The sequence below is a fragment of the Acinonyx jubatus genome, chromosome B2, assembly GCF_027475565.1.
Source record: "Acinonyx jubatus isolate Ajub_Pintada_27869175 chromosome B2, VMU_Ajub_asm_v1.0, whole genome shotgun sequence".
NCBI lineage: Eukaryota > Metazoa > Chordata > Mammalia > Carnivora > Felidae > Acinonyx > Acinonyx jubatus.
The window spans coordinates 33,254,692-33,267,203 of NC_069385.1; the positions used below are offsets into that span (position 1 = coordinate 33,254,692).

At 39.6% G+C, this 12,512-nt stretch overlaps 1 protein-coding gene across 5 annotated transcripts in view; it reads right to left on the minus strand.

Annotated features, from left to right (window-relative positions):
• AKAP7 (A-kinase anchoring protein 7) overlaps positions 1-12,512 on the minus strand; it is a 150,379-nt gene that overhangs the window by 44,498 nt on the left and 93,369 nt on the right. The window lies entirely within an intron of this gene.

Below are 12,512 nucleotides of genomic sequence, written 5' to 3' on the forward strand. Positions count from 1 at the left end.
CAGCTCACTACAATTTCAGAATAATGTGCAGCAAAATAGCTATTTAGCCAAGCTCAGTGGTAGTATGTTTAAATGTCTTGGTTTCTCATGTCTTGTCAGGAAATCCCTCTATTAATGGGGCAAGAGTAATACAATCTTCTTCTAAGGCAGATCGCTTATTGGAGCTGAAGCCTAGTTCTACTGCCTGTCACACTGTGAAGAGATGATCTATCCAGAGCGCAGAGATACCAGAATGGCCCCTGAAAGCACTCACCTTCCAGGAAAAATAGCAACTTATACCAGTCACGAGTAATCCCTGAGAATATTAACGGCGTTCTATTAGAGGGCTAACAGACTCTTTTCAGTAATACAGAGAGATCTACAAAAAGAAATTAGCCTCAAGGAGAAAAAAATATCTGATATGGTGTCATGTTCCTAACTTTAAAGCTATAACCTTTGCTCACAGGCCTGGCTTGAACAAATCATGGTTAGGACAGTTCTCTGCCTGCTATAGTTGTTTGGATTCTTGTTCTAACCACTAAACCAGTAGGGAGGAAACGAAACAGGATGAGGGGTGGCAGCCGCCTCTTCGCCACGTGCTGTGAAATATAAGCTCTGACAATATTGTCTCTAATGTGAAAAGATAATTCTTAACTGTGACCAGCTCTATTCTCTGTATCACTGGTTGGCATTATTTTCCATTGGAAAACATGTATATTGGATTTCTGTGCAACCTCGCTATATAAAAGTTGGACTCGAACAAATCTCACTATAAGATTCTGAATCTATAAAACTTTACAGATCCCACCTCTTTTGAAACCTCCAATTCATTAGTTAAAGGAAAGCTGAGTTTGACAACTTACAGAAACACATGAGAAAGAAAAGAAAAAAGCATATATTCCTTTATTGCAAAGAGAAAAGAGAAAGAGGGCATTAAATTGTGAAGTGTAAAGGTTGGGGGTAGGGGGGAATGCTTCATTCCTCCAAACTCTGGAACCAAGCGTTAGGAGACATTCCTTTAGGCACAAAGAAACACTTCAGGAAGATTTCATTACACAGCAGGTGGCACACTTATGGAAACTGTTAATGCCAAGAAATGTCACAGTTTCAGCAAAAATGTACGTAAGTTCAAGAAATGCTTGACGATTCATGAAAACACAACTCATAAAAATTGGGATCTTTTGGAACATATTCCAGTTTTTTATGTTGATACCAGGGTGCCAAAAGATAAAAACTATTAATCTGGGCCTTACAAAGGTTGGATGGACATATTCAATATTGTATTCTGTTTTTCTATGTTCCTGGAAAACCAAATCTCAATTCTCAAGAATCAATCCACAAAGCATATGTCACCCAGACCCAACAGATATTCCTCTACTCTTTAGCCACTGCGACATCCTTGCAGCCATTTTGTGACCAAAGGGCAAGGTTCCAAAGCTACATGATTAAATACTGATCTTTGAAAGTGGTTCTGACGAATGTCTGTCTACACGGAAGAGAGGCTGAAAAAGTTATAACTGAAAAACTTTAAGGATTACTTGTTAATCTCACTGGTAAAGTCCTGTCTTTAATTAGCAGACAAAAGAATCTTGATCTAACTGTGAAATTTGGGAGCCAAGAATATATTTTTACCATTACTCCCATGTTAGTCCTATTTTCTTTTTTTTTTTTTCAACGTTTATTTTATTTTTGGGACAGAGAGAGACAGAGCATGAACGGGGGAGGGGCAGAGAGAGAGGGAGACACAGAATTGGAAACAGGCTCCAGGCTCTAAGCCATCAGCCCAGAGCCCGACGCGGGGCTCGAACTCACGGACCGCGAGATCGTGACCTGGCTGAAGTCGGGCGCTTAACCGACCGCGCCACCCAGGCGCCCCGTTAGTCCTATTTTCAACAAAGACTTTTTCTTTCTCTTTCCAGTGTTTTAGTTGTTTTTCTCTAAAACTGAAAGTTATAGGTAGTTGAATTTGCAATTGCCATATGCTATAGAATTTCAGTATGTAATTGAAGAGAAAATATGCTTTTTTAAAACACAAGCAGAAAAACATAATGTACCATATACAGCGTATGTGCACTTAGGAAAGGGGGGGAGGCAAGCAGATAACTAGAGTTAGAGAAGAAGTCCTTCTCCTTTACCAATCCGGAAGAATCATGGTCAAATCTCGGCTGCTGCGGGCCGATTTAGTGCTGATTTTCACATGCCTCCTCCATGCTTATTATGCTGTACTTTTCTAACTTTAATCAATGTATGTAGTTGAGGCCCTTCCCTTAACTGGTAAGAAATAAATTGGGTTGGGGTGCCTGGATGGCTCAGTCAGTTAAGCATCCGACTTCCACTCAGGTCACGATCTCACGGTTCGTGGGATTGAGCCCCACGTGGGGCTCTGTGCTGACAGCTCAGAGCCTGGAGCCTGCTTTTGGATTCTGTGTCTCCCTCTCTTGCTGCCCCTCCCCTGCTCATGTGCTCAATTCAATTTGATTCCAGCCACTATTTATTAAACACTTAGTATGGCTAATATGATAATCACATTGGCTCTTGAGGTGAAGTTAACTTTTGAAACAAGGGGTACAACCAAAATAAGTGAGAGAGAAGGCCACGGCCAGGCCAAATAGAGTAGGAGGCAGAAATCTGTACACATGAGCCAGAGGGAGCAGGGGGGGGCATTTGCATTGTGGTAAATCCCACTGGACAGTTTTATTAAGGAAATGCAGTAAGAACGAAGGCCGGTAACAGGTCATCTATTCTGGTTAGCTGCTGTCCAGTCCGGCTTTTACAGTCTGTCCTTCTTTTCAGGCATTAACAACAAACTCACAAAAACTGACATGAGTTACTTAACTCAAGGACAAGTTCAATGATTGGATGTCAAAACTTGTTTTTTAAACAAAAAGAAAAAAAAGGAAAAGCAAAGAATACATTTAATCTGCTGGCCAGTATTTGTATTATCTGATTTCTTATTCAACTGCTTTTAATACTTTAATGCCCTGAGGCTTTCGGAGAGAAAGCAACACCCTTCACAGCAAGAAAAAATGTATTTTAAAAAAGCCAAGAGGACCCAAATGAATAGATTTTATTTGCAATTTAACAATGTAAACAAAAATTTGGTTTTAGTTTCTAATTTACTGGGTTTTTTTTCACAGGTGCTACATATCCTTTCTATGGAATATCCTCAGTCTGTATTTAGCTCTGAACGTGCTCCCCCGGTTGACCTTGAGCAGTTACATTCCCTGTTATATAAAGGATTTGAAGACTTCAAATAAAAGGTGCTTTCATAACTCAATGCATTGTTATTAAAGTTTTTTTTTTCTGTAATAGCAGTGAAATCGATAGGGAAGAATGAAAGTAAATCCACAAAATAATAAAAAGAAAATCCACTTCTACTAGATGAAAGGCAGTTAAATCAAGATTGGTTTTGGCAGGTCTCGGGATCTGTCATGATCTACCGTGGCCCAGGGTAACATTCATCTGATACACTATGTCAGTATTCACTCTGTTTTTAGACACTTCTAACAGCATTTGATAACTGTTGTTTAAGTACCCATAAAATTGGGGCCCCTGGCTGGCTAAGTTGAAAGAGCAAGCAACTCTCAACCCTGGGGTCTTGAGTTCAAGCCCCATGTTGGATGCTTAAATAAATAAATTAAAAACTTAAAAAAAAAAAAGTTTAAGTACCCATAAAACTAAAATATTGATGATGTGGACAACAAAAGCAAAAGAAATGTAGATAATATTAAATGTCCTCACACCTTGCAGCCCACTGACAAGTACTTGAAACAGGCAGAGCAACAGTCCTCAAGGAACTCACAACTGCCTTAATGTTAATGCTTTGCTACAGGCAAAAAGCAACCTTAGCTTGACTTTAGCCAGGCCTCCAGGAACCTGTAAGTCTTCTTTAACATCCTTTTGGAAACTTCCTTTATCTCTGCCCCTCACAACTAAAAAGTATATAATCAATAGCGCCTTACAATCCCAGTGCAGATCTTTCTGCCCATGGATCCTGTCCCCGTGCTTTAATAAAACCACCTTTTGGGGGACCCCTGGATGGCTCAGTCTTGGTTAAGCGTCTGACTCCTGATTTTGGCTCAGGTCATTATCTCATGGTTTGTGAGATGGAACCTCACATCTGGCTCTGTGCTGACAGGATGCAGCCTGCTTGGGATTCTCTCATTCCCTCTCTCTTTCTCTGTCCCTCCCCTGTTGCACATGCATACACCCGTGTACTCTCTCTCTCTCTCTCTCAAAAATAAATAAAAATTTAAAAAAAAAAACACCTTTTGCACCAAAAATGTCTCAAGAATTCTTTCTTGACCGTTCAATCCTGAACCCCAACATTTTCCGTTAATACATCTCTTATTTCATATCCAATATGTATTGAATGCATTCAGCTGCAAGTAACAAAAACCTCTTGATTCAAATGGTTAAAAAGTAAAGAAACTCATTATCTCCTAGAATCAGAGATGGAGTTGCCTTAGGGTTGGTAATTCAGCAATTTAACAAGAGCATCAAGAGTCACTTTTCCAGTCTTCCATACACAGTACACATGCTTGTAGCCATCTAGTGTCCCCATGGTTAAGGTGGCTGCTAAGTCCTGACATCACATGTATAGCCAACAATTCCCGATACAAAAATGACGTTCTCTTCCCTTAGAATCTCTAGGTCTCAGCAAACAAACAAACAGACAAGCAAAACTATTCTCTGAGGTCTCAAGTAGACTTCCCCTCACAGATCAGAATTGGGTCACAGGCCACTTCCTAAACTAATCACTGGCAAGAAGAATGGACCCAGTCATCAGCAGGACTAAAGCCAGGCCCATGTGCTCTGAAGTTCACCACCATCCAGGGAAAGTGGGGCTCTGCCAACAGGGAAGAAGGGGAAGAAAATGGACCAATAACAGGCAAAGCACTAGTGTCTGCTATTGGTCAATTATAATTAGTAAAGTTACTAAAAAAATTTTTTAATCCGTATTTATTTTTGAGAGAGAGAGAGACAGAGTGTGAGTGGGGAGGAACAGAAAGAGAGGGAGACACAGAATCTGAAGCAGGCTCCAGGCTCCAAGCTGTCAGTACAGAGCCTGATGTGGGGCTCGATCTCAGGAACCCTGAGATCATGACCTGAGCCAAAGAGGGATGCTTACCCCAGGCACCCCAATAATTACTAAAGTTATTGAAAGGGTTGATAAATAATTTTGCCTAGCAAAAATAGGAAAAAGCCCTAAAAAGTAAATCATTGAAAAAGAGTGCCATGCTAGTAAAATATATACCCCCCCAAAAACACAAAACAAACAAGCAAAAAAACAAAAATGGGGGAGCCTGGGTGGCTCAGTCGGTTAAGCACCCGACTTTGGCTCAGGTCATGATCTCACAGTTCGTGAGTTCAAGCCCCGTGTCGGGCTCTGTGCTGACAGCTCAGAGCCTGGAGCCTGCTTCAGATTCTGTGTCTCCCTCTCTCTCTCTCTCTCTCTCTACCCCTCCCCTGCTCATGTGCTCTCTCTTCTTCAAAAGTAAATAAATAAAAAGATCATATATGGATGAATATATGCCACACTTACATACTGAATTCTTGCTGAATGCATAGTTGGAGAACAAGTATCAAAAATATTAACTTTCTCCTAAACCTTATTGTGCTAAGATTGACTTCTTAAATAAAAGCTTTTGCTTTGATCAGAGCTGTCAGCAATGAAAATATTTTTGGCAGCTATGAATCCCTGGTATGAAATACAAAAGTTATGATTATCAAATTCAGTTTCCTTTACTCATAATCAGAAGCAAGACAAAATATTCACTTGAATATCCTCATCAGTAGAAGATCAAATAGAACCACAATGAATGAATTGACAAAATGTTGTTCTCTCAGCCACTGTTATGTCTTCTAGGAATTTCATATAAAATATTTTCAAGTCATATAAAATAGTAAAGGATCTTTATGGGTTAATGAAAAAAAAAGCCAGAATTTAATCTTCATAAAGAGAAATGAGTATACTCAGTTTCTTTAACCCTCATGATCCCTGTTTTTACCAGAACAAGTTTCTCTGTAAAAGAAGCAAACTTGAGGGGCGCCTGGGTGGCTCAGTTAAGTGTCTGACTTTGGCTCAGTCATGATCTCACTGTTCTTGAGTTTGAGCCCTGAATCAGGTTCTGCACTGGTGATGCAGAGCCTGCTTGGGATTCTCCCTCTCTCCTTCCCTCTCTCTGCCCCTTCCCCACTTGCTCTCTCTCCCTCTCTCTCTCTCTCTCTAAAAATAAGTAGACTTTAAAACATGTTTTTTTAAAAATTAAAAAAAAGAGAAGCAAATTTGCATAGTGAAGGGGCATCTTTATGCCATTGCTGTCCAGACCCTATAGACCAAGAAGAAACAATAAACAGATCTGTCATATTTGTTTAACCAATTTCTACCACCTTTTATTTTAGTTCTTGATTTTAGATCTCCTTCCTTCCTCTACAATAGTTATCTCAGGTAACTAGCTACAAAACTAGTCTGAAGTCCCAGGTTTCCCAGGTAACCCCCAGCTACTTCATTCATACCCACAGCTTTAACTGCCAACTTAATGCCACTGAATCCCAAATCGATCTCTTGGATAGATCGTCCTCTGTGTCCCAGACCTCCCTCTGGGATGTGTCCCTTGACTGGGCCACAGGTGTTTTAATATGTCTAAAATCAAACTCATCTTCTTGTCACCAAAATCTGTTTGTCTTTTATCCCCTACATTGGTGTAGGGCACTGCCGTCAACCCAGCTGTCAAACCCCAAATCTGAGAGCCATCCTAGACCCATCCCCTACGATGATCTGCTGTAAACCTGAAAAGAGTGATTCTCCCGCCTGCCTAGATCTACAATGAACCCCTCCTTCTCTGTCTCTGCTGCAAATCTGCTCACTGCAGACGATCGTTAGGACCTTCCTAGGCTACCACCCTAGTCTCCTAATCATCTTGCTGATTGAGTCTCCTGTTCTGTCATATCGAGCTTTTATGCTACTGGTAGACTGGACTTTCTAAAGCACAAATCTGAGCATGTTACTCTGAACTCCAAATTTTTGAAGGCTCCCATCCCCTACAAAATAAGATCTGAATTAAGATAAGATCTGAAGGGTAGGGAATTCACGTGCAGAATGCATTACTAACCCTCCTCAGGAAGTTACTCAGCCTGGAAAACACCCTCCCTTTCACTTGTCCTTCCCACATGCTCTCGCTGCAGCTCAGACCTGCCCTCTTCTGTGCAGCCTTCCCCGACAATCCCAGGCTGAATTACGAGTACACTCGGTGGCTTCCCATTAACTTCAGGCAGTCGTTATCACTTTAAATTGTAATTGTTTGCATGACTTGGCTCAGAGCAGAGGCTGTGTTGGCCCACCTTTGATATTTAATACACAACATAATTCTTGGCACTTAGTAGGTTCCATAGCTATCTGTTCAACAAATTGCACAAGTAAAATACAACAAAATGTGTTTATATGCACAGCTAGCAGCTCTTCAAATGCCCCGAGGGAGGTAAGCCGGATAGCTCAGGCCAAACAGCTGAGTCCCAATATCACTGTAACAGTAGTGTGGCAGCCACGGGCCATTTACTCACTAGGGTCATGGTCCCTATTCCGATTCCTATTTTAAGAGTGAATCTAAAACAGAAGAAGACTATGGTGGAACTGGATTTTCAGGCAGAGCTGGACAATGAGAATATTATTGTCTTTCAATTAACCAGATACAATGACATCAAAATGTAGCTCTGGCAAAAACTAAAGTACAACAGCTTAACACAAAACAAAGAATTTGTGAATTGTAACGATGGAAGAAACTTCATGAAGTCCCTCAGGCCTCCGGGTTATATGATCCACAAATGGTACTCTCTCTTCCCCCTTAAAAGATGGTCAGTAAAGACATTTAACAAATCCCTTAACACATTTGTCCTAGTGTTTAACAATCAATCTTTTAGAGTCCACAGTTGTTCCTAATTCCTAAAATAGTATATTCCCAGTAAAGATTAAAAAGAAAATGACTTTTGGGGTGCCCGTGTGGCTCAGTTGGTGAAGCATCCAACTTCAACTCGGGTCACGATTCACTCGCAGTTTGTGGGTTCGAGCCCCACATCGGGCTCTGTGCTGACGGCTCAGAGCCTGGAGCCTCCTTCGGATTCTGTGTCTCCCTCGCTCTCTGCCCCTCCCCCACTCCTGCTCTGTCTCTCTCCCCAAAATAAACATCCAAGAAAAATTTAAAAAGAAAAAAGAAAGAAAATTACTTTCCCCCCCCCTTTTTTTTTTCAACGTTTATTTATTTTTGGGACAGAGACAGACAGAGCATGAACGGGGGAGGGGTAGAGAGAGAGGGAGACACAGAATCGGAAACAGGCTCCAGGCTCCGAGCCATCAGCCCAGAGCCCGACGCGGGGCTCGAACCCACGGACCACGAGATCGTGACCTGGCTGAAGTCGGATGCTTAACCGACTGCGCCACCCAGGTGCCCCCTTTTTCCCCTTATACTAACTCTTCCTTCTCTGTCCTGGGTTTAAGAATTGTACACATACTTTGTGATAAACACAGCAATAATGATGGGCACAAGTGAGTGAGCACTGAGTATGCGTCAGGCACGATGCTAAGTGCCTTTCACGCATTATCTCATTCAGTCCTCACAACATCCTCATGAGGCAACCATCATTATTAACCCCATGTTATAGATGGGTTTAGGGTCAGTAAGTAATGCATGCAAGGTTGCCTCGCTGGGAAGTAGCAGTGGCCATTACAACAAGGTCTGCCTGCCTCTCAGAACTCCTGGGTCAGCCACCGCATAGCACATACTCGGCCTCTCCACTATTCTGCATCCTCTGGAATTCCTTAGTGCTTCGCTGAAAGGGGCATGAACTTCATGAGTTTTACATATTTGTCTCCTGTGATTGCATCACATTATCAAATTGCTTTTTTTTTTTTTTTAACAACGTGACATTAAAGAAGATAGACCGACAACTTTGTTGTGTTTCCCAGAGCCAGGAAAAAACACAGTGAAGTTTTTATCCTCGCATTGTACTTATATATATATAAATTATATATACGTATATATGCAATATAAAATATTACACAAATACATAAGTTAAAACACCTGATATATATCTATGCATTTTTATTTTTTAAATGCACCGATGTTAATCACAGGCCAATTTAAGGAAAGCATTAAGAATAATGCAAATCTATAATAACCTGAAATGGATGTTCTGATGTTAGAACAGTAAGAACACTGTTACCGTAAGTATTCTAATATGACTAGTATGGCTATTAATATCAATAACTAACATTTTTACATTATATGTCAGGCACTATGCTAGGCACCTTTAGAGCGTTAATTAATGTGATGAAAAAGAGTATTCAGAGGCAATTAGGCAATGCGATGGGCTAGTTAGCCATAACTTTCGGCAACTGGAAAGGTCTCCTAACACTAGTTTACTACACATCTTAATATCTTTGATCACAGACTCTGCACCCCAATATCATTCATGTAGCTTTTTTCTTTTTATTTGAAATTCAATATTTACTTTCATATTTGCTAAAATACACTTAAAATCAAAGGCTCTACAAATAAATCATAAAACAACATAAGTTACTCTTGTATCATTCTAGCATTAATGTTTAATTTGTCAGATCGTTACATTTACCACAGAGCACTGCTCCTTTAATACGCAGGGTTCCTACGGCATCTGATATAAATCATAAGGTTTGAAACCAGGCCAACAGATGGTTTCATTTTCAAAATAGCCTGAGCCACAGCTGCCACTTTGTGTTAGCATCCAGATTAATAGCTGATAAATCAGTTAAAATACAGTGAGCCATCACAAAGATTCATTTTTTTTTCAGTTACTTAATCCCTGTCTTCCTCTAACTCAAGCAAATGTAAGGAAATAAGCCGAGCGTTCTAATGATCAGTTGCTTTTCATTTTTACTAAGGGCATATAACCATAACCATAAAATTTCAAATGCTTTCTTTTTAGAAGACATGTTTCATCAAAGAAATATTTAAGAAGAGGACAATTAGATTACAAAAAGGAATAACATGGGCATTTGAGAAATTTTACTATGTTAAAGGTTCTGCTTTTTCAGGAGCATTCTGCTTTCTAGGCAGAATGACTCAGTTCCAGTTAAATCTGGACAGTCTTGGCTTTCTTTTTTTATCCCAGCCTAGTACACTTACAAGGGAACATTTAAATGATAAATTATACGGTCACTCATTTCTGTGTCAGAAATCAAATGATTAAATACTCTGTACTCAGCTCTTATTAATTTACTTGATAATTTTCAACAGAGAAAATTTCCAACTGCTAAGTTTTCAAGTGGAAAAAATGCACAGTCTCCTCAGATGATAAACTGTCTTTTCACTTCTCCCTCTCCTAACATACTCGAAATACATTCATCTTAATTGGTCTGAGTAGAGATGAAATTTTCTAAATCATCTTCCCTGTCAGCCTGTGCAAAAGAAAACAAGACAAACTTTTTGGGCTGCCCACAGCAAAATGGACATTCTATATTATACAGTGTCAGCATCACATAAGAATGATTTTTAAATGAGGCATGCATATAGACACGGTACTGGCACTCTGGGATATTTTCGTTCTTGATACATTTTTATCACAGAATGCTTAAATGGAAATTAAAAAGGAATGGAGGAAAAGATTCGATAGCTAGGTAGCCATCCAAATTAATTTGTTGGAAGAAAAGGTTGGAAATATTGATCAAAGTTAAGGTTGGAGAGTTGTCTGAGGCTTAAGTTTTTTCATGGTTTTCTCGGACCATGAACTGAAGCAGCAATTCTTAAACGTATTGGCTTCAGGACCACTTTACACTCTTAAAAATTACTGACAATCTCCCCATCTTCCTTCCCACTCAAAGAGCTTTTGCTCATGTGGGTGATTATTTATCAATATTTACTGTATTTGAAATTAAAACAGAATTTTTTGAAAATTTTTTATTTCAAAATATCTTTTTTAAAAATTTTGTTAAATGTTTATTTACTATTGAGAGACAGAGAGAGACAGAGCATGAGCAGGGGAGGGGCAGAGAGAGGAGGAGACACAGAATCCCAAGCAGGCTCCAGGCTCTGAGTTGTCAGCACAGAGCCCAACGCGGGGCTCAAACTCACGAACCATGAGATCATGACCTGAGCCAAAGTCAGACGCTTAACCAACTGAGCCACCCAGGTGCCCCTCAAAATATCTTAAATATTATCATTACGAGTCTTTTTATGAAAAACAACTGTATTTTTAATTAAAAGTTTTTACAGTGAGAAGAACAGCATTCATTTACATTTCTGCAATTTTCCTTAATGTCTGGCATAATCAAAGACAGCTTTATCCTCAGGTCTGATTCTGCATTCAGTCTGTTGCAACATATGGTTTCATTTGGAGCCTAAGAAAAATCCAGCCTCACATACATACAAATTTTCAAAAGGGAGGAGAATAATAGCTTTTTCAGATAATCATGAATATTCCTCTTTGATACTATACCAAAACTCAACAAGTTGCAGTTTCTTGAAGTTTAGTTGCAATGTGGAATCTTAAAACTTCTGAACTCCTCTTACTCTTTATAGTCAAATCTTCTGGTATCTTGAATTTTCAATGGATCCTTTATCTATGCATATGTCTTTGTAACAAATATTGGTCATTTAAGAAATATTGATTGAGTTATGCAGATCTTCCATATTTTGACCCACTTCATTATACAACATCAAAAAACAAAACCCACATTGGACAATCATTAATATTACCCCATGGATTGCAAAAGGCCACTAGTAAACTTCTGATGGTGATGGAAATGTTCAGTATCTTGATGGTGATAATGGTTTCACAGTTGTATCTGTACGTTAAAAACTCATCAAATTGTACACTTTAAATTATGTGCAGTCTGGGGGTGCCTAGGAAGCTCAGTCAGCTGAACGTCTGACTTCGGATCAGGTCAAGATCTTGTGGCTTGTGAGTTCGGGCCCCACATTGAGCTCTGTGCTGACAGCTCAGAGCCTGGAGCCTGCTTCCCATTCTGGGTCTCTCTCTCTCTCTCTCTCAAAGGTAAACATTACAAAAAAAAATGTTTTTAATTATGTGCAGTAAAATAAAAATAGTGTGACAGAGGGGGAAAAACTGGGAAAACAGAGTTCATTATTCTACTGTGTGCTATTTAGTTTTGTTGATGACATTTTCCATAATAGAAAGTGGGAAAAAGTCTTTAAGTTTTAGGAAGCTGTTAAACTCATGGTAATAAAGTTTTCCAACATTCTTATTTTTGCCTGAGAGCTTGAATTTTATCATAGTAGTAAATCATGTCAGATACCCCTGATGTGACAAGTTTATTTTAAAGAAAATGCCTGCCAAATGCCCAGATGTGAAAATGATAGTTTGTGAGTCATGTTTCAACAAAAATGACGTTTCAGAAAAGGAGGTCACTACTTTAGCTCGTAGTTTAAATAATGATACAAGTGCCCTTCCTGAGTCAACCTCCTGCTTCAATATGCTGCTGAGGTACTTTAGGAACACTTCTCATTTATGTTAATAGAATACGAAAAAAGACACACATA